This window comes from Oryctolagus cuniculus, chromosome 2 (assembly GCF_964237555.1).
Source record: "Oryctolagus cuniculus chromosome 2, mOryCun1.1, whole genome shotgun sequence".
NCBI classification, from domain to species: Eukaryota; Metazoa; Chordata; class Mammalia; order Lagomorpha; family Leporidae; genus Oryctolagus; species Oryctolagus cuniculus.
In genome coordinates this window covers 32,523,720-32,551,306 of record NC_091433.1, presented here as the reverse complement: position 1 = coordinate 32,551,306, position 27,587 = coordinate 32,523,720, and the positions used below count along the sequence as shown (strand labels likewise).

The window sequence follows — 27,587 nt, the reverse complement described above, 5'->3', positions numbered from 1 at the left end:
GGGCGGTGGACAGAACCCAGGATCATGGCCGAGGCTCAGGCCAGGGTGATCGTGGTGACAAGGGTGAGAAAGCACTGGGGAGGAGCCGCTGGGTGGTTTCAGGATCCTGTGCGTCTCATCTTAATTTTAAATTGCTTATGCATAGGGGTGTTCCCACACCCCACACCATGGTTTCCATGTGACCCCCCCCCCCCCCCCATCCCCAGAGCTCCTGCGCTGGGAATGGAATCCCCAGCACAACAGGGTGGAGGGGTGGGGTCTGGAGAGTGTGATTAGGTCACGGGCACTGCCCTCATGAGTGGATTCGTGCCTTATCTTGGGAGTGGGTTAGTTTTCCAGGGAGTAGGCGCCTGATAAAACCATGAGTCCGACCCCCTTCTCCCCTCTCTGGGTTGCCATTGCACTTTCTGACCTTGGGATGCCTTTGCTATGGAATGCTGTAGCGCCCAGGCCCTCGCCGGATGCCACCACCACCATGCTCTTGAACTTCCCAGCCTCCAGAACTGTGAACCGAACATCTCTTCTTCACAGCATTCCCAGTCTGTGGCTCTCCACCATAGTAGCGGGAGATGGTCCAAGACAACCCATTATCTCCAGCCTCCAGTGGATCTGCAGCCCACATTTGTGTTCGTGGAACTTAAGGAGGAGAGAATTGAAGAAGAGGCAGCAAGACGTGTCTTTGGTGACCCAGAGGGGCAGAGAATATAAACCACACCATGCAGTGTTGACCAGGGCAAGCGCATGCCCTTGAGACTCCATGAAGGTCAAGGATGCCTGTTGTACTATAAGCCATTGTATGTGACAGAAATGGGAAACCCAGCTGCAGAATGACAGTGAATGCTTTTCCTCTATTTTTATTTAAAAGCTAACACATCAGGTAAATATTTAAGCATTATGAACAGTCTAGGGAAAGGAAAGAGGTGCATAAATGTATCTGTTTTTTCCTTTAGCAAATGAGAACATTATGTGTATTCTCCAGCAATCTTTTTGCTCTTCTGGTATGAAAGAGAGGGATGATCCTGGAAGGTTGAGGGACCTGGGATGGGGGCAGAGCTGACACTTGGAGTTCTCTGAAGTAACCATTTACTTGAATCTTGTTGAATGGATGAGGAAGCGCAGGCTCCAAGATGTTGTCCATGGGCGGCAGAAGAGAAGGTGGATGTCATTTGACTTAGAATTTGAACTCAAGCATATCAGGTGCCTAAGCCGAGCTTTCCCCACTCCACCGTCCTCACTCTCGTCCTCTGAGGTCACTGGGATGAAGACTGAGCCGCAGGCAGGACCCTGCACTCAAATGCGTAGCCTAGGAGGCAGCACAGGGAGTGTTCGCACTTCGGAGGGGAGAGGGAAATCACACAGGAAGTGATGGGGGTTCTGTTCTCAGTGCTGAGAAAGGAGGGCGGGTGCGCAGTGACAGGGGAGCTGCTGCAGGGTAGGGCCCAAGACCCTTGGCATGGGTCGGGATGGCAGACTCCGATGGGAGCCCATAGCTGGAGCTGGTCAGCGTGTTGGGAGAATGGTTCCCACCTTCTAAACAGCTCCCCTCTACTGTGGGAAATGCATTTCCTGTGCCTCAGACATCAGATGGGGCTTTCCTGGCCGGCTCTCCCTGAGCCCTGGGTGAACGCTGGAGCAAAGCCAGCCAGAGGACGCAGCCCTCCTGGCTTCTGTGGGGTTTTACCGTGTCCATGGGGCTGAATCGGATACAACCAGATGCCTACCTGAGATTTTTTTTTTCCTCCAAGGGACAGCAGAGAGGATTTGCAGCTTCTACTCTGAGGAGGGGGCTGTGGGCTGGTGTTGTTGGCAGCCATTTTGCTTTTTCCATAAGTGGCCTTGTGTAGGGGCCAGTGCTATGGCATAGTGGGTGGAGTCTCCACCTGCGATGCCAGCATCCCTTATGGGTGCTGGTTCGTGTCCCGGCTGCTCCACTGCCAGTCCAGCTCTCTGCTAGTGACAGGGGAAAAGCAGCAGCAGATAGCCCAACTGCTTTGGTCCTTGCACCCATGTAGGAGACTCGGCTGAAGCTCCTGGCTCCTGGCTCCTGTTGTGGCCATCTGAGGAGTCAACCAGTGGATGGAAGATCTGTGTGTGTGGTTGTCTCCTTCTCTCTCTGTAACTCTGCCTTTCAAATAAATAAATCAATCTTAAGAAAAATACATTCATGCATATGAATGATGGTGAATTACTGAGCTTTCCTGAGCTTTTTTCTTGTGCATTTTTAAAAATTTATTTTATTTTATTTGCAAGACAGAGTTATAGAGAGAGGTAGAGGCAGAGAGAGAGAGGTCTTCCATCTGCTGGTTCACTCCCAGATGACTGCAATGGCTGGAGCTGCGCCAATCTGAAGCCAGGAGCCAGGAGCCAGGAGCCAGGAGCTTCTTCCGGGTCTCCCACATGGGTGCAGGGGCCCAAGGACTTGGGCCATCTTCTGCTGCTTTCCCAGGCCACAGCAGAGAGCTGGATCAGAAGTGGAGCGGCCGGGCCTAGAACTGGCGCCCATATGGATGCTGGCGCTTCAGGCCAGGGCTTTAACCTGCTGCGCCACAGCACCAGTCCCGTTGTGCTTTTTAAGTGTTCTACATGCGACTGTGAGTTTGGTTTCTGAAGCGATAATCTGTGTGGCGTCTCTGTTTCTCTGGGTTGCTGCAGAGTCACATGCATCCTGAGCGTGGCCAAGCCCTCCTGCTTCGGGAATTGTCTCTGTCACCTACAGAAGCAGCCCCAGGGGACCTTGCTGCTGGCTCTCTGACGTTTCACTTGGCAGTGACACGTTTTCCTCGCGTGTGGAACAGTTCTGCCTTCTGCTGTCCACCTTCACTCCCTGCCCTCATCAATCTGAAATGCAGTGGTAATAGTCTGTTGGGTGGGCTTTCATTCCGCCTTTTATGTTTTCACTCAACCATTTCCCTAGAACCAAGCGAGCAAATGTTCTGCACAGGGGCTTCAAGCACGGTAGCTCAGAGGGTTTGGACAAAGGCAGTGAGTCGGGGACAGCGGATGCCAGTGAGGCCTCTACCTGTGCCCAAACCTCCTGATAATCCAGGAACTCCCACGGAGGGGATGCCACAGGTGGTGGTGCAGAGCCAGCAGCTGCTTTGTCTCCGGATTTTATTTTATTTTTAAAGATGTACTTATTTATTTGAGAGAGAGAGAGAGAAAGAGAGACAGACAGACAGACAGACAGAGAGACAGAGACAGACAGAGAATCTTCCATACCCAAATGGCCTCAATAACCAGGACCAGGCCAGGCTAAAGCCAGGAGCCAGGAGCTGTCTTTTTTTTTTTTTTTTTTTTTCCCAAACACGAATGACCACAGCTTAGATGTTAAGCAGGTGTGGGTGCGTCACAGCAGTGGAAGGCTGTGAACAACATAGAGAACTCATGTTTGCATCCTGCACGAGCTCTCTCGAGCGTCCAAGCAGGAAGGGACCCAGGGAGCTCCTAGTCCGAGGCACTCAGACTGTGCCCCTGGGTCCCTGGGCTTCCCTGTAGGTGCTTCTGGGTCTTCCTGGGGAGGATGGAGGGAAGCCAGACGGAGGGTTCTTTTCCAGCCAGATCACCTCCAGTTTCATATGAGCTCTCTCTGAGCTTGGTACTCTTGTAACAGTTAATTCAGGATGAGAAGATGGGAAAGGTGTATGCTGTCAAATTAGGTTTAAAATTACTTGTTGAGTCAAAATTCAGTTTCACAATCACCTGTCTATTCAGACACTCTTATTCTATCATAAGGAAGCTGACATCCATCAAAGTCCAAAGTGGTAGACAACAACTGAGTTTTCCAGCACCCTCTCTTCCTGTTTTCACTATATTGTCATTAGGCATAACAATTAGTGCTCTGTTTCCTCAGAGAGAAGGAATTTCTGCCACTCATCTCTGCAAGACTAGATCTCTTTGGAACAACTCACTAACCACACAATGCAATGGGCTCTGGGCCCCACTCACAGAGAAGAAGTTAGAATAAAGCCCCAAATTCCAGAGATCTGTGGGCTTCAGGTTTGGCTCGATCTGGGCTCTCATTCTCTTCCATGGGTTAACTTAGTCTGGTTCCCCACATGACAGTTACCTGTGGAGACAAGCATGAGAATCATGAAATAACCCTGCCCTTTGCTCTGATTGGAATATCCATGAACTGACAATTGTTCAAGCTCTCTTTGCTTCGGAGGACAGCTGCCGTGGGTGGGTTCTCGCTGTCTGCTTATTCGCGGTTTTAACAGTCTCTTTCACTTAGCTGTCTCCTATGAGCTAGTGCCACTTTCCTTACTTTTGTATCCCTCCTTTATTGGTAAAGCATTACCCGAGTTCTTTCTTCTATGGCCTCCTGAGTCCAGGGTTCCACAATTATGTCCCCTTAGTACTGACTCCAGATTGGACTTTGTTCACCTGAAAACCCGAGTGGAAATAGCTCAGGTTTTGCAGCCTTCTTCAAAGAGACCTGAAAATTGTGGTCTTCGTGTCTTCTACTCGATGAGGCTGAGGTTCTCTTCTGTCTGCAGCATTTTTTTTTTTTTTAAGATTTATTTGTTTATTTGAAAGTCAGAGTTACAGAGAGGCAGAGAGAGAGAGTGAGAGCGAGAGCGAGAGTGAGCAAGCGAGAGAGATCTTCCACCTGCTGGTTCACTTCCCAGATGGCTGAAATGGTCAGGAATGGGCCAGGCTGAAGCCAGGACCCTGGAGCTTCCTCCACATGGGTGCAGGGGCCCAAGGTCTTGTGCCATCTTCTGCTGATTTCCCAGGCCTTAGCAGAGAGCTGGATGGGAAGTGGAGCAGCCGGGACTCAAACTGGCGCCCACTGCAGGCAGCAGCTTTACCACTATGCCACAGCGCCCACTCCTCTGCAGCAGTTTTGACCATCCTCTGTGGACGACTGAGACAGGGAGGTGACTGAGACAGTGAGTCAGGGATGCACAGAAGCGTGAAGAGCCCGAGAGTGCGCTGAGGCTGCTCCGAGCAGTGAATGTCAACATGTCTCTGGCCTCAAATACTGTGTTTGCAGCTCCTCTGCATCTCCGGCCGGGGGGAGGGGAGAGGGGGTCTGGTCCAGACAGCAAGCTTTTGGACCATCCTTGAGCTTTCTCTTTTGTCTGGAGTAGTAGCAGTCCCTTGGATCTAAATGGGCTGTGTCTTTGCTTCTAAGGACAAGGCACAGGGAAAAGCTGGCCTGGGGCTGGTGCCGCGGCTCAATAGGCTAATCCTCTGCCTGCGGTGCTGGCACACTGGGTTCTAGTCCCGGTTGGGGCACCGGATTCTGTCCCGGTTGCCCCTCTTCCAGGCCAGCTCTCTGCTATGGCCAGGGAGTGCAGTGGAGATGGCCCAAGTGCTTGGGCCCTGCACCCCATGGGAGACCAGGAGAAGCACCTGGCTTCTGGTTTCGGATCGGCGCAGTTCCCCAGCTGCAGCGCGCCTGCCGCGGCGGCCATTGGAGGGTGAACCAATGGCAAAGGAAGACCTTTCTCTCTGTCTCTCTGTCTCTCACTGTCTAACTCTGCCTGTCCCAATAAATAAATAAATAAATAAATAGCTGGCCTGGGGGAAAGGAACACGTCCATAGGTGTGAGATGGTGAGGACGGGGTGGGGGTGAGGGGAGAAAAAAGGCAGAGAGCGGCCCCAGCAGAGGACTTTGCAGTGTCTAGCTCCCTAGGGTGTATCAGGAGAGGATAAAGGGGAAAGGGAGACAGACTGAGCCTCTTGGAGGGTTTTGAGGAATATCTCACTCAAAACATGACCCAGTTGTAATTTTATTTGCAGGATGTTAAACCAATAAATCAAAAGAAGGAAAACAATAGAAGCAACAGTTTGTATAGCAGTGTGTATAAATCTGTAGCGAATACTGTATTTGCTGTAATAGCAGAAATGAAAAGCACTCTGAATGTTCAAGGACAGAGAAACCATAAAGCAAGCCGGGCCATCAGCACAATGCAGTCTTAAGGGATCTGCTGTGTGAAAGAATGAGGTCTCTTAGAAGCCTGTGGAGGCTTACAGAGGTCTCTAGCCCTAAGTGCCTGTGTGAACTTGCATTTGAATGAATTGAAATGAGATAAGATAAAAAATGCAGTTCCTCAGTGGCCCAGCCCCACTTCAAGTGCTCCCGAGCCGAGCCACACGTGGCCAGCAGCTACCATCCTAGCAGGAGTGGCGAGCATTTTTGTCATCACAGGAAGTTTTATTGGCCAGGCCTGCTCTGGAAGGCTGGGCAAGTGTTCACACATGGCTGTCGCAACGAAACAAAAAAGTTATATGGCAAGCAGCACGTGTGCTGATTATAGCAATGTAAAATGTATGCATCCGCGTAGATAAAGATCAGTCAAGATCAGGAAGCATTAAGATTCTTGCTACCAGGGAAATGAACTCACAAGATGGATCTACAAGTTTCCTCTTCGTGTGGTCCAGAGTTCCATTGCTGACACACCAAGTTCTGGGGAGCAGCCTGCAGGAAGCCAGTTGTATCTGCAGATCCTGGGCTAAACAGAGAAGGCATCTGCTGGCTCTGTGTGCTTGCAGAGTCCCGCCAAGGCACTTGGCTTCTTTTGTTGCATGGTCTCCCAGGTCCCTTCCTACGTGAAGAAACGGCAGTGCTTGTTTTCACGCAGAGAGAAGGCTGTTCACGGGAATGGAGTGACAGGAATGAGGTGTCGGGTAGTGGGGTGATCAGCAGGGTCTGGTGACCGCAGTAGAGCCTGGGCTCCAATGGCAGATTCCAGGGATGAGGTGAAGTGGACGGGATCCTCAGGAAGGGAGAATCTGACCAGTGATAAAATGGAGAATTTGTATTCCAGACACCCAAGGCCTACCAGGAATATGCATCTCTGTTTATAGAATGCTAAAAATGACTTTTGCTGGCATTGTGGCACGGCAGGTTAAGTGAAGCAAGCATCCCGTATCAGAGCCAGTTTGAGTCCCAGTTGCTCTGCTTTTTTTTTTTTTTAAAGATTTATTTTTAAATAAATAATTTTTTAAAGATTTATTTTTAGGGCCGGTGCCGCGGCTCACTAGGCTAATCCTCCGCCTTGCGGCGCTGGCACACCGGGTTCTAGTCCCGGTCGGGGTGCCGGATTCTGTCTCTGTTGCCCCTCTTCCAGGCCAGCTCTCTGCTGTGGCCAGGGAGTGCAGTGGAGGATGGCCCAAGTGCTTGGGCCCTGCACCCCATGGGAGACCAGGAGAAGCACCTGGCTCCTGGCTTCAGATCAGCGCGGTGCGCCGGCCGCAGCATGCCAGCCGTGGCGGCCATTGGAGGGTGAACCAACGGCAAAGGAAGACCTTTCTCTCTGTCTCTCTCTCACTGTCCACTCTGCCTGTAAAATAAATAAATAAATAAATAAATAAAGATTTATTTTTATTTATTTGAAAGAGTTAGAAAGGTAGACATAGAGAAAAGTCTTCAATCCACTGGTTCACTCCCCAAATGGCTGCAATGGCTGGAGCTGCGCCCATCTGAAGCCAGGAGCCAGGAGTTTCTTCCGGGCCTCCCACATGGGTGCAGGGGTCCAAGGATTCGGGCCATGTTCTTCTGCTTTCCCAGGCCACAGCAGGGAGCTGGACTGGAAGTGGAGCAGCTGGGACTCGAACTGGCACCCATATGGGATGCTAGCACTTCAGGCTGGGGCTTTAACCTGCTGCACCACAGCGCTGGCCCCTGCTCTGCTTTTGATCCAACTCCCCTAATGGACAGCAGCAGCAGATGGCCCAAGTACCTGGGCCCCTGCCGCCCATGTGGGAGACCCGGATGAAGCTCTAGGCTCCTGGCTTCAGACTGGCCCAGCCCTGGCCATTGTGGGCATTTGGGGAGTGAACCAGCAGATGGAAGATCTCTCTCTCTTTCTCTCTCTCTGATGCTCTGCTTTTCAAATAAGTAAAACAAATTTTTAAAGATAGAAGATGACTTTGAACTGTACCTAGGTGCACCTGGAAATGGAGCAGAGAAGGTCCCAGCTCTGTCTGGGTCCTCAGAAACCCCACCCCCTCCTCCTCCGGCGGCTGTAGTTACAGGTGGGTCACTAAATGCCCTCCCGCTGGCTCCTTAGTAACGCTCTGGAGTAGAGCAAGTCTTTCATTTGTTCCACTACTTTTCAGGTGTCAGATCATAAAATCATACTTCTTGAAAATCACTTATTCCAGAACATTTCCTCTGCGAATGGATTTTACAGTTACAGCATTTTATCTAAATCATTTCACATGTCTTTTTCAAGTTTGAAGACTTCTTTATATACTTTTCTGTTAAACATTGCACGGGGAAATGTTTCTACTAAATAATGCTATCGTCCACCTTATGATTTCTGATGTGTAACAAAGACATTCACCTGCCTTTGAGATGGATCATATGTATGGCAGAGGGCTTTGCTGTTTATACTTTTGTTGCACACTTAAACGATGCCAATCTCTTCTGGTAAAACCTTTTAGTAATGCAAAAAATAAGCATGAGGGGTGTGTGTGTGTGTGTGTGTGTGTGTCGCGCGCGCGCACCCAAACTACAGCTTCACTGGATAAGGAGCTACTTACTCTCTGCATGCCTTGTGGGAAATCAACATTGCAAATTCATAGACCTGTCTGCCAGGAATCTTAGAACCAAGTGGACATGTGTGTTGATCATTTCTGGATAGCTCCCAAATTAGAAGGATATTGGGTCCCAGAAGTGTGTTTTAAAGCCAATGGCACAGAACTCAAAAAGCTGTTTCATTATAGAAGTTATATATGTTTAGTATACACCCTCCCAAAGCAATGGGCTCTCTGGATGTAACTGCATTTAGTGTAGTTTAACTCAGTTTACCAATACACTCATGGCTTACCTTGTCGGGAACTAGAATTGGAAAATGCGCAAGGTGTTCCTTGCTCTCAGGCAGCCCAGAGTCTTGTAGGGAAGGCACGTGGTAAGCACGTGACTGCCAGCAGGCACAGCCATGTGCAGCAGCTCCGGAGTCTCCATGGAGCGCACCCTCCATGTGTGCCGACACGGCCTGGACTCACTGTCCATGACGGAGCTCTGACAGAGGAAGAAGAAGGATCTGTCTCTTCCTCTTCCCATCTGCTGAGCGGGGGAATGCTGAGTAACACCAGCTCCACGGCCCAGAGCAAAAGACAAATGACTTGTCAAACCAGGACTTCCTGCCTGGGCCGCTCTGTGGGCTGGCTTCCTGCTTCTTCCTTTCCAGGAAGGCCAGCTTGATCTTCTTCCACTGACACCACCAGTGATGACTTTTTTTTTTTTTTTTTTCCATCCTGGCTCCTTGTGCATTTGAGAGTAGCCCAAGGAACCCATTCAGAGCTTCTCACTGCCCGAGGGATGAAAACCTAACCTCCCTTGTGGACTGTTCGGCAGCCACCCCTCAGGCATCCCATAGCGTGGTTCCTAGACATGCCACACCCCAGTCTTTCCACCAATCTCCTGGACACAACAGTCAGCCCTCCATGAAGATATCACCCAGGAGTCCCACATCTGTAGAGTCCACAAACTGGATCAGAGACATTGTGGAAGAACAAACGCAGGTGCACTGGACATATGTGGGTTTCATTTTCTTGTCATTATTCCCTAGACAATACAGTGTCACACCTATTCAGGTAGCGTATGAGATAGTATAAGTAGTGTAGTCTAGTGATGACTGAGTGTAGTAGGAGAATGCGTGCACGTTGTGTGCAAGTTTTATGCCATTTTATGTGAGGGACCTGAGCATCATGGGTTTTGGTATCCTGGAGGGAGTCTGTAATGAAGCCCCTGGGGTACCCAGGGACAGCTGCATCCTCTTCCTCTGGCTGCTCGCACTCTCCCTGCCACGCTGGGCCTGCTGGGAAGGGCAGTCTTCGTTTTCTCAGGGGGAGACGAGGTGCTCCCAGATGACGGAGGACCCCCTGAGCTTAGCGCTCATCGACTTCAGAGTGACTGTGCCCTTCGCTGCATCCCCCTGTGAGTTGCAGAGGGAGGGCACAGCCCACATCTGCTGGCTCAGCAGACACGATTGTACTCCTAGGACCTGGCCATGCTCTGCTGCACGCAGAGCCAGCCGCACGGCTGGGGGCCTGTGCAGTCACACGGGGAGTCACACTCAGAAAGGCGGGGTTAGTGCCGTCACCATCTAGAAAATGCTTAGCTTTTGCTCAAAAGCCCTCATATTCTCATTTTGCACTGACCCTCACATATTATGAAACTGATTCTATGTGGCAGAATAAATAAAGAGTGGAGGTATATATTTACATATATATATATATCAGACCATAAAATATGCTGAATTAAACAATTAAGGCTTCTGAAGTTGTCATTTTAAACAAGATAAAATGATTTAGGAAAAAATTGCAATATAGGCTATAGACGTCATAATGTTCTGTTTTTCAGATGTTGTTTGTTCATGTGAGAAAAGAGAATCCACTCTATGTGATGTATTTTGAATCAGAATTACACCTTATTCAATCACAACCATTATGACTGAAAAAACAGAGTGGCTGGCGCTGTGGCATAGTGAGTAAAGCTGCTACCTGTAATGCAGGCATCCCATATGGGTGCCAGCTCAAGACCTGGCTGCTCCTCTTCCAATCCAGCTTTCTACTATGGCCTGGGAAAGCAATAGAAGATGGTCCAATTGTCCACCTGCATGGGAGACCCGGAAGAGGCTCCAGGTTCCTGGCTTCGGATCATCCCAGGTCTGGCCATTGTGGCCATTTGGGAAGATCTCTCTCTCTCTGCCTCTGCCTCTCTCTAACTCTGTCTTTCAAATAAATAAATCTTTAAAAACAAAACAAAACAGAAAATGGGGCCAGAATGATTTAGTTTGACATGTGCTTCACTCATTATAATTGGAAAGACAGACATAACTTCTTCAAAAAGAAATTCTGCAAATAGTAAATGCTGCCTAGGTTTCTACCTTGATAGGGTGAATGAATATCATTGGGGCCAGGTGCTGTGGCGCAGTAGGTTAATCTTCTACCTGTGGCACTGGTATCCCATATGGACGCCGGTTCTAGTCCTGGCTGCTCCTCTTCCAATCCAGCTTTCTGCTGTGGCCTGGGAAAGCAGTAGGAGATAGCCCAAGTGCTTGGGCCCCTGCACCCATGGGAGACCAGGAAGAAGCTCCTGGCTCCTGATCGTGCAGCTCTGGCTGTTGTGGCCATTTGGGGAGTGAACCAACAGAAGGAGGACCTTTCTCTCTGTCTCTCCCTCTCCTGTCTGTAACTCTACCTCTCAAATTAAAAAAAAAAAGAATATCAATGGATATTCACATGAATCATGGGGCTGATGCTACAGCACAGCTGATTAGGCCACCATCTGCAGTGCCAGCATCCCCTATGGGCACTTGTTCCCATCCTGGCTGCTCTTCTTCTGATCCAGCTCCCTGCTAATGCGCCTGGGAAAGCAGTGAAAGATGTCCTAAGTCCTTGGTCCCTTGCACTTAAGTGGGAGACCCAGAAGAAGCTCCTGTCTCCTGGCTTTAGATCAGTGCAGCCCCAGCCATTGTGGCCATTTGGAGAGTGAGCCGGCAGATGGAAGATCTCTCTTTCTCTCCCCCTACCTTTGTAACTTTGTATTTCAAATAAATAAATAAATCTTAAAGAAAATTAGTCTCAAAGGGAAAGTATGTGGGTTATGGAGCTTCTATTCTTGATACCAAGAATGACATTCAAAAGGGTATTTCTGGTCTTTGAGTTTTTTTTTTTTTTAAAGATTTATTTACTTACTTGAAAGGCAGAGTTACAGGAGAGGCAGAGGCAGAGGCAGAGGCAGAGAGAGAGAGAGAGAGAGAGAGAAAGAGATGTCTTCCATCCACTGATTCACTCCACAAATGGCTGCAATGGCCAGAGCTCTGCCAATCCGAAGCCAAAAGCCAGGAGCTTCTTCCAGGTCTCCCACGTGGGTGCAGGGGCCCAAGCACTTGGGCCATCTCCTACTGCTTTCCCAGGCCATAGCAGAGAGCTGGATTGGAAGTGGAGCAGCCAGGACTCAAACTGGTGCCCATATGGGATGCTGGCACTTCAGGCAGCGGCTTTACCCACTATGCCACAGTGCCGGCCTGGCTTTGGGGTTTTAAACTCTCCAAAGAGATCTTCTGGGAAGCTGTGTGACAGCAGTCCGGGGAGTCCAGTCAGTCTGGGCTGCGGTGACAAAATACCGCAGAAACCAGGCTGGAGGCTGCAAGGCTGAGACCTGGCACCAGCACAGGCCGTGTCTGAGGAGGGCCCCCTCCTCCCAGACAGCAGCTTGTCGCCGCGTCCTCCGTGGTGGGAGGCATGGTGGCCTTCCCTCAGTCTCTTGTAGGGATCCCATTCACGAGCGCTCCACCTGCCGGTGGATGACCTGGCTTCCGGTACCACTCAGCCTGTGAGGTGGGGGGCAGAGGGGGCGACCCGTCAGACCATAGCGGCGCATCCTGATTGATGTGTCAGCGTCTCAGAGCCACCGCCGCCCTCTTTAGCAAGGGGACAGTGACCGTCTCTGTCACCTTTGATGGACTGTGGGGAGGACAGCACAGGTCAGGGAGGACAGTGGGAAAGTGAGTTCCAGCACAGTGGGGCCTGGGAATCCCTGCCATTTGGGAAGTGGAATGTTCCTCCGTTCTGTGAATCAGGGGACCAGATCCAGTCAAGACAAGCCGATCGCCTGCTGCATGATTTGCCTACCCCAGGCCTCAGCTTTATTGTCTGAGAAGCAGGACGTGGATAATGGGGGGGCTGTCTCTCCAGCACCCCCACCCCACTGCAGCAGCTTCCCTTCCCTGCTCCCAGCAGCGTGGAACCTCCTTCCTGATGTCTTGCACGGGCCATGCTGTGGTCTTCGTTCCTGTGTCCTGATGAATACGCTCCCCCCACCCCCATTTCCTTGATTCCTCTCCCTAACGCCGATTCTCCCTGCAGGAGCTAAACTCCACCCTGCAGAAAGCCTTCTGTGGCTGTGCCCTCTGCATTCTGCCCAGCCGAGCTTCCAGACCCTCGTGTGTTCCCACAGCCTGTGCTTTGCTCCGTCCTAGTTCCCTGTACACTGGACGGTCAGCGGCTGTTTCTTGTTTGTTGCCCAGGAGTCTCAGGGGTCTTGGAGGACTCCACCTCTTCAACATCTAGGACAGTCACTGGGACATAAGTGTTCAATTACTACTTGAGGGAGGAACGAGGGAGGATAGAAGGCCTTATTCTCCCTCAGTTGTCCTTTAATTTTTTTAGGAAGATTTATTTTATTTATTTGAAAGGCAGAGTTAGAGAGAGACAGAGAGAGTCCGACAGACATGTAGAGAGAGGCCTTCCGTTTGCTGGTTCACTCCCTAAATGGCTACAATGGCCAAGGTTGGGCCAGGACAAAGCCAGGAGTCAGCAGCTTCCTCCAGGTCCCCCATATGGGTGCAGGGACCTGGGCCATCCTCTGCTGCTTTCCCAGGTGCATTAGCAGGGAGCTGGGTCAGAAGTGGAGCAGCTGGGACACGACCCGGCGGCCATATGGGATGCTGGCATTGCAGGCGGTGGCTTAACACGCTACACCACAGCAGCAGCCCCGCAGTGGTCTTTCATAAAGCAAGGCACAGTGGATATGGAGGGAGGGCCAAGTGGTGGAGATTTGGGCTGGTGGGGGAAAGGTCTGACTGCTGCTCAGACGGTGCCTCTGCTGGGCTGGGACTCCAGCTAGCCTGACTCATGGTATAATTGCGGAGAGTAGCAACAGGAAGCATCAGGAAGCTCCTTAGGGTTTATGGACTTCCTCTGCATTTGCCAGGATCTCCATATCCCATGTTAATGGTTTGGCAGTGGGCAGTGGAGGAAGGGGTCATTTCTCCCGCTCCGTGGAGCTGCTGCAAGGTTGCCTGAGTGCAGAGGCTTGATCTCCCGGCTTGGCTGGAGAGCGGTGCCACCGTGGAGGTCACGTGCTCAGCAGACAGTGCTGGTGCTGGCCCAGGAACGCTGCAGCCATACACGGGCTTGGCCTCGGGAGCTCACAGAGAGCCGGACATAGCAGGGCAGTGGGACGACAATGAGGCGACCTTCCCCCTTGGGATCCAAACAGCCAAATAAGCCCAATCCTTGCTTTTCCAGAAGTGCAGATGTCAAGGTGATATTAGAAATGTCTTCATGAATTGAATCCTTTTCACATACATCATCTTCAGACCTCATAGAAGCTCATGAGTTAAGTATGAGGGTATTTCAAAAAGTTCATGGCAAAACTGAATTAAAAGATAAGGTTAAGGGTGAGCATGTAGCCTAGTGGTTATGGTTCCTGTTAAGATGCCCACAGCCTGTGGGTGTTGGTGGTGGCTCAAGTGATTGGGTTCTTGCCAGCACATGGGAGACCCCGCCATCGTAGGCATTTGAGAAGTAAACCTGTGTACAGGGGAAATCATCTTTTTCTTTCTCTCCATGCCTCTCAAATAAGTAATAATTAGTTAATTTTAGAGAGAAAAATGTTTGGATTTTGATGCAAAAAAATTTTAAATCTTGTGTAGTTTTTTTAGATTAAATATTTTTCCAGGAAATTTTTGAAGACCCTTTGTATGCATGGATTTAAAAAACTTTGCAGCAAAAATAAACCTATCTTTTTGCTTCCATTTTTCATGAACTTTCAACAGTACCTTCATATAATTGTGTTCTTTTCAGGAAAGAAAAGTTGGGTTTAGGGAAGTTAAGTCGTTTGCTTCAAGTCTCCCAATTTTCCGGGGTGTCTTGGGGCCAGCACCGTTCAGATCATCCTTCTCTACACAGCTCTGCTCAGGGATCACCCATCTTCCAGGAGGATTCATGCTGAAGAAGCTGATTCTAAGGCTCTCTCACACCCTGAAGTGCCTTTGAAACGATCAAAGAGCAAGTTGGACTCAATACACTGAAATCATAAGTGCATGTTTTGCTTTTTGATTCTTTGAAAATTAGACTTCTGTGGAAGGCACGTGACATGGTAGCAGCAGGCCTGGGCGTAAAGGCTGGGAGCTACAGCCCACGACGGGGGACTTGGAAAGAGGTGAGACAAGACGCAGGGCTCCTGTGGGTCTGGGCAGTGACCTAGGGCACTTCTCCTCTACGCAGGCCAGGCTGGGGAAGGAGGCTGGGTGGTCTGAGACATAGTGGCACTGGAGGACAGTGCGTATCGGGCCACGTCTGGAGGAGCACTGGCACTGACTGGCATCTCTGATTGCAATCCAGCAACTGGGACTCAGCTACAGTCCCAGGCTGGCGCCCAAAGCAGAGCAGCTGTGCAGCTGGGTGAGCAGGGCAGCCCCGTGGGAGGGGGATCTTGCCCTCCGGAGCAGGAGATGGGCGGAAGTCAGGGACACACGCCATCCTGGGGCACGGGTCTGGATGACCGAGCAGCTTGTGATGTGGGGGAACCAAGGCACCAGAACAGAGCAGGCGTTCACGAACCCTGTGCCCACTGATTCTACATATGTGCTCTGCAGGCTTCCCACGAGTCCTTGGGGAGGTCTTAGTATTCATTCCCACTTCACAGATACCATCACCACTTCCCGGCGCTCACAGGGCTAAGCAGAGCTAACAAGAACACAGGGTTGGCAGGAGCTCCGCGGGGACTCAGGACCGCCAGGGAGCACACCCCAACTCTGGTGGACTTCCCTATTGAGATATGGTGGCCCGCCCGCCGTGGTGTGTCCCAGGCCACAGACCTCTTGCCCTACTCAGAAGCAGAGACACGTCTGGGTCTCTAAGTGGGTGGAGTCAAGAAGGGCAGGGAAAGCCAAGGAAAGGAGGTAGGACCTGACAGTGAACGTGGCAACTTGCAATTAAGTGGAAGAGTAAATGCCTCGGAATACCACATGCCTCAACCGCGCTGAAATGAGTTTACCGTAATTCCAGATAAAAACAAGACTTTCGGGGCAGAGACTCGGAGACGTGAGGCAGGGTTGGTTTATTTATTTTTTTCTACAGTTTCAATATACTTCAGCACTTTCACTTTGTGAAGCTCGCCCTGACCTTTCTGTGGTCTGTGGAACGCTGACTCAACATCGGGGTGAGCAGTGGTGCGCTCATGACCCCGAAACAGGCCTGGCGGTTGTCAGGGCTTTTCAATCGCCTCTCGTGGGCTATCCACAACCTCTGAAAACTGTGCATATCAGCAGCTGAAGTCCTTGTTGAAACGGGGCGGTGGGGGTGTCTGGATAGGCGTCCATTCCTCAGAGCTGTGGTTTTTTTTTTTTTTTTTTTTTCTTGGCTCCTATGAGCTAAGGGGTACGATAGGGTGCTGGTTTATTTCACATCTTTCCCCTTTTCCTACCGAGCGGTGCAGACAACGCCTGGGGTGGGGGGATGGAGGGGACAGACGCAAAAAGAAAAGAGGAAGGAAGAGAGGAGAAAAGAGGAAGAGGGGGTGGGGCGGAGGGATGGCCTGCAAGGAGGGCTCGCTTCTGCTTCCTTGGAAACATTGTTTCTTTTCAGAGCTTGAACTTGATGTTCCCCTGGAAAAATAGGAAGCCTCGGACCCTTCCAGATGCCTTAGTAGGATTTTTTGGTCTGGCTCCACTTTATGGGAGTCCTGTGGACGCAAACGGAGAACTCCATTACGCATGCGAAAAGCTGAGACCAACCTTCTGGCCTCAGCTGCAACACCAAACACAGCACACAGCCCCTCACCTCCACCACACCTCAGAGCCTGAAAGTGACATTCTTGACAAACTTATCACACGTGAAATCTGCTGCGCACACCAGTGAATCGTGCCAGCAAGCCAGGTGTAACCAAATCAGATCTTTCAGCCTTGACTTCCAAGTGTGAGAACAAGGAGGTGCTGACGTAGGGGAACTGCAGCCCACGTGCCGTGCACCTGCCCTTTCAGACAGTGTGGAGCATCGCTGGGGCCGCAGGCTGGAATGAGGAGGCTCTGGGCCCGGTGACCATCCGAGGTCTTGGGGACAGGCTTAGGGGAAGTCTGCTGGTGTTGAACTTCAGAATTTCACCTGACTTCGGGGAGCTCCTGATGGTTTCCTGGCCTTTTCCCTGCAAGAGTGGACGCTGAGTTCTGGTATGGATCATCTCTGGTGCCAGAAATGGCCTGTATCCTGGCTGGTGGGACTCACGCCCCAGCTCAGGCCTCAAGCAGCAGCCTTGATCCCGATCTTGAACTTGGACTCTTCATGAATGCTCCTGGCACAAAGAACCCAGAGAAAGTCATAGGCCATGAAATGACATGAGAATTTTGCCCAGGGTAAAATTATCTACAAGAATCAACCTCAGGGCCGACGTTGTGATGTAGCAGGTGAAGTTACTCTCGGCATCCTATGTGGGCCCTGGTTTGAGTCCCGGTTGCTCCACTTCCAATCCAGCTCCCTACTATGGCCTGGGAAAGCAGTGGAAGATGGCCCAAGTGCTTCGGCCTCTGCATCCCTGTGGAAGATCTGGAAGAAGCTCCTGGCTCCTGGCTTAGACTGGTCCAACTCTGGCAGTTGTGGCAGAAGTGAGCCAGCAAATGGAAGATCTGTGCCCCCCCCCCCCCGCCCCCACCGGCTGCCTCTCCCTCTCTATGGCTCTTTCAAATAAATAAATAAATCTCTAAAAAATAACTCCTGCATTCTAAAGAGTGACAGAGTACCAGAAGGGTATAGAATGGCCACATTATAGGTGGATTTTCTTAACATTTTTTAAAGAGGTTTGAATCTGTCCCCTCACTGTTGGATCAAAGCCATCACAGTTCTAAGCCAAACAGACTATTGCTCTGAGCCTCTGCTGTTGTAGCTGAGTGTTTCCTCGACACTAGGCTTTGAGACGACCCTGCTCCTCTGGGAGGCCATGAACCGGCCCCATGGTGCTGCAAGCGGGAGGGAGGAGGCCACTTCCCCATCCTTCGTGGTCATCATCCTTCTCCTGCTGATCTTCTCGGCTGTCTTCAGGACACTGACATTCAGGTGGCCTCTCTCCACTCTTGCCCTCTTCCCTGTCAGCTCTGTCCTAGGGATTCTTCCAGAGATGAATAAGGCTGTGGCTTAGAGGAGCTACTCATTCTGGAATCCCAGGGTCTGGGATGTGCACTAAGTGGGGCAAGAATCTCCTGGAGGCTCCAAGCCTCCACTGCCTTTGTCACCCTGGGAAATCAACATCCGAGCTCTAGGGCTTCGCCTCTTCCAGTTCCAGGCACCAACTCCTGTCTCCTTTGGCTCTGGGGAAATCCAGTCCAGCCCCTCCTGTTGGGGCCTTGTCTTCGTTTGCAAGGGCTGTCCTAAGAAAATACTGGCAACAAGACGGCTTAAACCATGGAATTGATCATCTCGCAAACCAACCCCAGGGGTGTGAGTTCAAGACGTGTTGGGGCGGGTTCCTTGTGAGGGCTGGAAGGGAAGCGTCTGACCTTGGCCTCTCTGGCCTTTAGAGGGTGGTGGTCTTCTCCCTGTGGCTCTTCATGGCCTCTTCTCTGTGTCCAAGTGTCCCCTTGTATAAGGACATGAGTCTCACTGGCTAAAATCCTGTTGTAAGAACCTCACTTAACTGCACTGCCTCTGTAAAGACCTCAGCCTCAATAATGTCACAGGTGCTAGGGGTTAGGATGTAAAAAAATTCAACCCATGACAGATGCAAAACATAGGATGGGAAGACAATGGGAGGTCATATGTATAGAAAAAAGTACTTTTAAGAATATTATTAGATTCTCAGGAAAATTGAGAAGATGTTAGAGTTCCAGGCACTGGGCCTGGTGTTCCACAGGGCCCACTTTGGGAAACAGTGCCCTTATTTGCATTGTATCCCAGTGGTCAAGCACCTTAGATGCCGCCATGTTGCCTGTGTGACATGTGACAATGGGTGAGTTACTTAATCCCACACTCATCTGTGAAATCACAGTATATATATATTTTTTAAGATTCATTTTATTTATTTGAAAGACAGAGTTACAGAGAGAGGTAGAGCCAGAGAGAGAGAAGAAAGGTTTTCCATCTGCTGGTTCATTCCCCAAATGACCACAACGGCCAGAGCTGAGCTGATCTGAAGCCAAGAATCAGGAGTTTCTTCCAGGTCTCCCATGTGGGCCATCTTCCTTTGCTTTCCCAGGCCGTAGCAGAGAGCTGGATTGGAAGAGGAGCAGCTGGGACTCAAACCAACGCCCTTATGGGATGCCGGCCCTGCAGGCCAGGGCTTTAATCCACTGCGCCACAGCACTGGCCCCAGCCAGTATATTGTTTTATAAGGATACTTTGAGACAATGAGGCAAAGTGCTTGGAATAGTGACCAGAGTATTATAACCCCTCAATAAGCAACATTTGTTATGATTTTTTTCTTGTGTTCTTTTGGGCCACTTCTAATTCTATGGTCTACCAGTTGCAAGGTGGTTTCTTGTGATAACCAAGGCCCCCGTGCCTGGCTCTCTGTGCAAACGTTTTAGACGACTTCCCTGTGATCTCTGCTCTCACATGAGTACGCACTAAAGCCCCTTTGTCAGATTTTTGCTCATTCCTGCAACCTTGGGAGGTTTTCCTGCACTTTATTTCACACTTAAATAGTGCCTCCATTAAAAGAAAACCTCCGGCCAGCGCCAAAGCTCATTGGGCTAATCCTCCGCCTGCGGCTCCAGCACCCCAGTTTCTAGTCCCGGTCGGGGCGCCGGATTCTGTCCCGGTTGCCCCTCTTCCAGGCCAGCTCTCTGCTGTGGCCAGGGAGTGCAGTGGAGGATGGCCCAAGTCCTTGGGCCCTGCACCCGCCTGGGAGACCAGGAGAAGCACCTGGCTCCTGGCTTCGGATCAGCGCGGTGCGCCGGCCACAGTGGCCACTGGAGGGTGAACCAACGGAAAAAGGAAGACCTTTCTCTCTGTCTCTCTCACTGTCCACTCTGCCTGAAAAAAAAAAAAAAAGAAAGAAAGAAAGAAAGAAAGAAAGAAAGAAAGAAAGAAAGAAAGAAAGAAAGAAAGAAAAGAAAAGAAAAGAAAACCTCCATGATGGTTGGGGGAAAAATCAGCTATGCATCTCCCACAGACTGATGGGAAATGGCTCAGGCCAGGGCCGTCTGCCGAGGTGTACATGGTGCCCTTTGAGCAGAGGCCACGGCTTCTTGTTCACGCCTGTGCCCGAGGCTGGGATGGAATCAAGTGACTCCTTGTTTCTTCCCGTTCTCCCATGTTATCTTCAACTGTCTGATGACTGCCCCGTCTGAGCGCCGCCTCCTTTCTCCACCTGGGGGTTACAGCCTAAAAGGAATGCCGTCTTTCAGAAGTAAACCCCGAATCCTAGATTTTGAACCTACTTTATTTATTTATTTATTTATTTATTTTTGACAGGCAGAGTTAGACAGTGAGAGAGAGACAGAGAGAAAGGTCTTCCTTCCGTTGGCTCACCCCAAAATGGCCGCTGTGGAAGCCAGGAGCCAGGTGTTTCCTCCTGGTCTCCCATGCAGGTGCAGGGACCAAGCACTTGGGCCATCCTCCACTGCCTTCCCGGGCCACAGCAGAGAGCTGGAGTGGAAGAGGAGCAACCAGGACAGAATCCAGCACCCCAACCGGGACTAGAACCTGGGGTTCCGGCACCACAGGCGGAGGATTAGCTTAGTGAGCCACGGCGCCGGCCTGAACCTACTTTATTCTTAATTACAAAGTAACACATCACTGTATTCTCCTGCGGCTCAGGCCGAGTGCTCATCAGCTATCAACCCAATCTTGGGATGCTAGTTGGTTTGCACCACACACACACACACACACACACACACACCTGCATACTCCATGACATTGTCTTGAGTTGGCATTGGCATAAATTACATGTTATTTTATTCTTCATGCTATAGCTTTCCATCAGAACACATTTTCATATCTGATTTAAGTGATTCATTGGTCAGCCCTTATCACTTGCAGCTGTAACTCCAAGCCGTGCACACACATTCCACGTACTGATAAATAGCACCGTTAATAGCTGTGGCAAGTTTTCCTGATCAGATTATCTAGGTCGGTGGATCTCAGACTTTGGTCCATCTTATAGTCACCGGTGAAGCCTTCAAAAACATTGGTACTCTTGATTCAACCTGGGCCAATGAAATCAGAACTTTATTATTTTTAATTTTAAAATGTATTTTTTTATTTGAAAGACATAGACACAGACACACACAAACACAGATCTTCCATCAGCTGGTTGACTCCCTAAATGCCCAAAACAATCATGGCTGGGCCAGGTGGAAGAAGCCAGGAGCCTGGAACTCCATCAGGGCCTCCCACGTGGGTGGCGGGGGCCCCTGCACTGGAGCCGCCACCTGCTGCCTCCCAAGGTACACATTAGCAGGAAGCCAGAAGCAGAAGCAGGGTCAAAGGCCTGAGCCACCAGCAGTTCTAAAAGATGGTCGAGTGGCTCCCACATGCAGGCAAGACTGAGAACCAGAGGCTTAGGGGGTGTGTGCATCCCGTCTCCCCAAGGCCCATTCCTGGAGACTCCTGGAACCCTCGCGCAGAGGTTTGAATGCGTCCTTCCTCCAGGTCAGCAGGGAGCAACCTTTGTCTGCTCGGAGCAGTCTGGGGAATGTGCTGCTCTTCCTTCATGGCCACCCCCAGGAAGAAAAACTGGGGGATAGTTTTTTTTAGCTGTAATTTCTTTTCTGATGTTTTGGAAGTATTGCAACAGTTTCCTTCTGAGCTTTATAATTATAAAGCTTAGGGAGTAAGTAGGATCCTTGTAGAGGCTTTAATTTTAAAGATTTTTAGGTTTAAAAATTTACTATTTTTTTTTGACAGGCAGAGTTAGACAGTGAGAGACGAGAGACAGAGAGAAAGGTCTTTCTTTTCCATTGGTTCACTCTGCAAGTGGCTGCCGCAGCTGGCGCACTGCGCCAATCCAAAGCCAGAAGCCAGCTACTTCTTCCTCTTGGTCTCCCATGTGGGTGCAGGGCCCAAGGACCTGGGCCATCCTCCACTGCACTCCCGGACCACAGCAGAGAGCTGGACTGGAAGAAGAGCAACTGGACAGAATCCGGCGCCCTGACCGGGACTAGAACCCAGGGTACCGGCGCTGCAGGTGGAGGATTAGCCTAGTGAGCCGCGGCGCCAGCCTAAAAATTTACTATTGAAATGTACTTCTCAAAAGAGGTTTGTGGGGCCGGTGCTGTGGCGTAGTAGGTAAAGCAGCCGCCTGCAGTGCCGTCATCCCGTATAGGTGCTGGTTCGAGTTCTGGCTGCTCCACTTCCGATCCAGCTCTCTGCTATGGCCTGGGAAAGCAGTAGAAGATGGCCCAAGTGCTTGGGCCCCTGCACCCACGTGGGAGACCAGGAGGAAGCTCCTGGCTCCTGGCTTTGGATCAGTTCAGCTTCGACTGTTGCGGCCATCTGGGGAGTGAACCATCAGATGGAAGATCTCTTTCTCTCTCTTTCTGCCTCTGCCTCTCTGTAACTCTGCCTTTAAAATAAATAAATAAATAAATAAATAAATCTTAAAACAAAAAAAGGTTTGTTGGGGCCAACGTGTAGCACAAGGGTTAAGTTGCTGCCTGTGACATTGGCATCTCATATGAGCTGCTCTGCTTCTGATCCTGCACCCTACTAATGTGCCTGGGGAAGCAGTGGGGGATGGGCCGAGTGCTTGGGCCCCTGCCACCCATGTGGAAGACCCGGAAGGAATTCCTGGCTCCTGACATCAGCCTGAACCAGCCCTCACCGTTGCTGCCATTTGGGGAGTGAACCAGTGGATGGAAGATCTCTCTCTGTCTTGTCTTCTCTCTTCACTCTGCCCTTCAAATGGATAAAATAAAATCTTCCAGAACTGTGACACAGTCCGTCCAACCATCGTATCGATGGTGCACTGGTGACAGCACCAGGGATCACGATTGCTCTGGAGTATGGAATTACAGAAGCTCGGCACACGTGGGAACGAAGGGGCAATGCTTTCCAATGCAGTGGGAGACCAAGTAGTGAGAAGCACACACATGTTTAGACAGCCTCATGTTCAAATACTGGCGCCACTTGATCTATAACCTTGGACAGATTACTTCCTGTGTTGAGGCTGTTTCCCCAACTGAAAATGAACATGACCTCACCCACCTCCTACATGTGTTCCAATGACTGGGGACATGCTTATGTCGCGCACCTGAGAGTGGTTGGTGCACAGTAGGCATTCAGTAAACACATGGATATTTGCATGTCCAACACTGACAATAGTCCCTTATTCAGTTGTTTGATAGTGTGAACAGAATTTGAATATTGATGTCCTCTCGTTTGCATTCCCCAAATTTGATAGGTGAAATGATCCATGGGGTTAGGAGATAAAGATTCTTTAAGCATATTTTTAAATCTTATTGTATTTACTTGAGAGAGAGAAGTGAAAGAGAGAGAAATCTCCCATTTGCTCACTCATGCTCCAAGTGGCCACAATAGCTGGGGCTGGGCCAGGTGAAAGCCAGGAGCCAGGAACCCAGTCCAGGCCTCCCATGTGAGTGGCAAGGATCAAACTACTGGAACCATCACCTGCTGCCTTCCCAGGTGCCCGTTAGCAGGAAGCTGGACTTGGAAATGGAGCCAGGACTTGAACCAGGCATTTTGATGAGGGATGCTGGTGTCTCAAGTAGTGTCTGAAACACGGTGCCAAGTGCCTGCCCAGCTCCACATCTCCAGCTCTCAAATTTTTTATAAAGGGTAAGGAAGAGCTTGCATGGGGATTTGGTAGGGGTGAAACATTTATAGTCCCACTAGGCCTCACCTTGTCTGGCTCTGATAAACTTCAGTTTACTACAGCTTAGTAAAATAGCATCAGATGGGGCCGGCGCTGTGGCTCACTTGGTTAATCCTCCACCTGCGGCACCAGCATCCCATATGGGCGCCGGGTTCTAGTCCTGGTTGCTCCTCTTCCAGTCGAGCTCTCTGCTGTGGCCCAGGAAGGCAGTGGAGGATGGCCCAAGTGCTTGGTCCCTGTACCTGCATGGGAGACCAGGAGGAAATACCTGGCTCCTGGCTTCGGATCGGCGCAGTGCACCAGCCATAGCGGCCATTTGGGGGGTGAACCAGTGGAAGGAAGACCTTTCTCTCTGTCTCTCTTACTATCTAACTCTGCCTGTCAAAACACACACAGACACACACACACACAAAATAAAAAATAGCATCAGACTTCAAATCAAAGTGAAGTTTAGATTTCAGTTACCACGATATATCCATTGTGAGCAATTTGATAAATACAGTAATTTGCAGACTTTGCTGCTAGCTTTGCAGCCCATAAATGTTTCAATAAATGACAAGTGTGACATGGTAAAGACTGATCACATCACTTCCTTGACAGTCTGCTGGGGGCTGCTCACCGCGCACCTGTTCAGTGCAGGTACAGGCAGCAAAGCCTGTAGTTAATACTGCTTCCTTGTCTGCCCGTGATAAACCCAAGTGACCTTTTGCCGAAATGGAGAATCAAGTGAAGGCATTGGTCACCACCAGCAAAGCAAGGCAACAAAAGGGATGTTGCTGGAAGTGACTTCTGAAACAGCTAGGGGTGAGAGGTTTTGCATATGCCTCCATTGAAGGTAAACCTACTAACAGGAAAGAGAGAAGTGATTGTGTTGCCAAAGATGAATGAAAGCGCATATTAAAGGAATGTTCAGCAATGCCTGACAACACTGGAAGTGTTCAAAGAGGAAATGTCGGATGCTGATCCAAACTCAGGAAGGAGTTTGCCGAGGTGGAGGACGAAGCCTTGTTCCACATCATAAACTGCATGAGCAGACTAACACTGCTCTTGGTACATTATTTTACAAAGAAATAAAGCACTCCAATTCTCGGTGTTTCCAGTGTTCTAAATTGCCATCTAGTCAATATTAGCTTTACTATTTCTTAAATTTCCCTATAGATTTATAATCGAGAGCGAGGGAGTCTTTAAAAAAACCCTTGAAATATAATAAAGCAAATGTAACTTTTCCCATCGATATTCGAGGTTGCTTGGCACGGTTTCGGCTTACCTGATCGTTTACCTGATCACGGTCCTGCGCTGCCACACAAATCGAGAGTTGCTTATACCAGACGCCTGCGCATCCAAGGTGTGTGAACCTGCAGCTGAGTAGGTGAAATCAAATGCAATCAACAGGAAGCTCGGCTCCTCCCTCTGCTGCTTCTGGGGAAAGCAAATACAAACCGCTGGGCTGCACCAAGAGCCACACGTGAACAGAACTCAGGCAAAACTGTGTAGAGTCCTTCTGAAACTCAGACTTTTCCCTAAAAGTTGTTGTTGTTGTTGTTGTTTTTTTTTTTTTTTTTTTTTTTTTTTTTATGAACTATTACATCGGCTTTAGCAGAATCACTACGTTCTAGAGTTGCCGGGGGAAATGGGCGGAAGTCCACCTACAGGACACCGGCATTGTACCTGACACGTAGTAAGTATTCGGTAAAGATCAGTGTCATGATCATGAATCTTTTTGTTCCAGTTCAGTGACCAAATGTCCCAGCTTTCAGTGCTGAGGGGGTTCCTGGGATGAGTGTTTCAGTGCTGACCCTGGGAAGGATCCCTGTAAACCGAGTTGGCTGGTTGTTGTACTTGGCTCTAACCCTGGGCTAGAGACGAAAGACTGAAGCTATTACATAGGGATTGGGCAGTAACTGGAAGAGAGAAAATTCTCCATGCATGGATTCTAGATTAGAATTTCAGAGAAGAGAGTCTGCGGCTCATGCTCTCACCTAGTGCAGAATGGTCTCTCATTCATCCCAGGCAGACTCTCTCTTTAAGCCTATCAAAGAAGACGATAAATGCCACCTTCAGTTGAGAAATATCATGTACCGCTCTTCTAGACCTGAGGGGAAGAGTGGGTGAATGGAGCTCCTTTTCTACCCATTAGAGCCATCCATGATTTGTGTTCATGAATTACCAATAAACCACCATTGCGAGGTGTTCCAGACAGGTGGCTTGTTTAACTCTCATGATAACCGCAATATGGCATTACTGTTCCATTCTACAGATGAGCAAACTGAGATTCAGAGTTCAGTTGCATAAAGTCACAAAGTCAGCAGATGCTGTAGTTGAGCTGGGGACGCGCGTCTGTAGTGGTTGAAAGCAGAGCTCCAGAGACAGGCCAGCCTGCTTCAATCCTGCCTCTTCTGCTTGCTTTGTGACACATTTTGGTGAGCTGCTGTTCCTTCCTCAGTAAAACACAGATAACTGATAATAGTCTCTTTTGAGAACTGCAAAGATTAAATGAAACAAATGCATTTGGTACAATCTTGGCATATAGTAAAAATACTCAGTAAGCATGTATGTATCATGTCACCATCACACAGCCCATGTAGTTCCCCTATAGCAGGTGGTCATTAGCGGTTTTTGTGCAAGTCTTCAAGGAAAAGAGGAATCAATGAAATATCTCAAGTTTTCACAGGATGGGGAGATGGTCCATTCATGATGACCAGCAAAGGTGGCTTGCAACTTAAGAACTTGATCTTCATGAATGATTAGAATTCCAGTAGGGTGAGGTTGGGGCAGGAGGGATATTCCAGATAGAGGGCAGAGGACAGGGTTTCAGCTGAGACACAGGGTTAGGACAGCACAACGAATTCGCGCAATGAGAGCTTCTGTCTGAGAGTGTAGTTTTCTTGGAGGGAGACTGGTGGAGAGGAGGCAGGACGATCGCAATGTCATCACAGTTCAGGCAGTGTTTCCAGGAAGCTTTGCTGGCCTCTGGGCCTCGTGGGTGCTGCTCCAGCCGACTTCTCTCTTCTCGGCTCTGAACTTCGCTCGAGTCAAGAATCCATTCGCCAGGGTTTGCGTCTTCCTGGAGCTGCCCTCCTCGGCCCCGTGAGGAGCATACTTGTCTCCACCCCTCTTCCCACAGTGGGCTGGGACCATCCTGGTGTTGTGCAGTCGTGTGTTCCCAAAACACTTCCCAAAGTCCGGCCGGCTGGGCTGGATTGGGGGGCGGGGGGCAGAGGCTGGAGGAGGGTCACAGTGGGTTAGAGAGTCTGGAGAAAGATGTGAAAGACGGCACTTGTTCGGCAAGATGGACAGGTTTCAGGTTTCCTGGTCTTTTTTTTTAGAGGATTAAATGAAATCCAAACAAAGCGGCCTCTGGCATGTACTGGTGGCAGGCATTTCTCAGGTCTTCTGAAAAGACGATGCCGAGTGGTCACAGGGAACATGGAGGGGTGACTTCTTACTTCTAGAAGGAGGGGATCATGTGGAGGGAGAAAATCTCCCGCGTGAATGGCAAGGGAGGAAGCAAATGGCCCAGAGAGCAACAGCAATTGTTTTTCCAGGAACTGTGGTGGAGAGAAACTGCTGTGTGTGGCGGGGGTGACGGGCCGACTCAGGGTTCTGCTCCTAACTCCGCGAGCCAGGCCCTAACCGCGGTACCTCTGAAATGTCTCCGCACTTGGAGATGGGTGGGTCCTTATGGAGGTAGTTCAGGTTAAAAGGGGCCGTGATGATGGGTGCTGATCCCGTGTGGCCGGTCCCCTTGGGAGAGGAGGGAAGACCAGGGGAGGACACAGGGCCGGGACAGCCAGCTGCAAGCCAAGCAGTGAAGCCCCAGGAGAAACCAGCCCTGCTGCTGTCTTCAGCCACAAGTCCCCCATCTGTGGTACCTTGTCCGTGGCAGCCGTGGGGTGGGTGAATATCGTTAGCTTAGTTTCAGGCTGCAGTTGCGGTGCTTCCCTCATCCATTCCTTTTCATTCATCTGGCATGAGCTCAGAAAAAAAATGCGTATTTTAAGGATGGGTGATTGATTTTCTTTTTTTCTTTATTTATTATTTATATTTTTTTTTTGACAGGCAGAGTGGACA

General features: G+C 50.1%; 1 long non-coding RNA gene across 1 annotated transcript in view; it reads left to right on the top strand.

Moving 5' to 3' along the window:
- The window catches only part of LOC127486705 (uncharacterized), a 73,520-nt gene extending 59,018 nt beyond the window's left edge, over nt 1–14,502 (top strand). Inside the window, exon 3 of the long non-coding RNA XR_011386858.1 lies at nt 532–14,502. This is a non-coding gene — a long non-coding RNA (uncharacterized lncRNA). The remainder of the gene's footprint in view (nt 1–531) is intronic.
- The last annotated feature ends 13,085 nt before the right edge of the window (nt 14,503–27,587 follow it).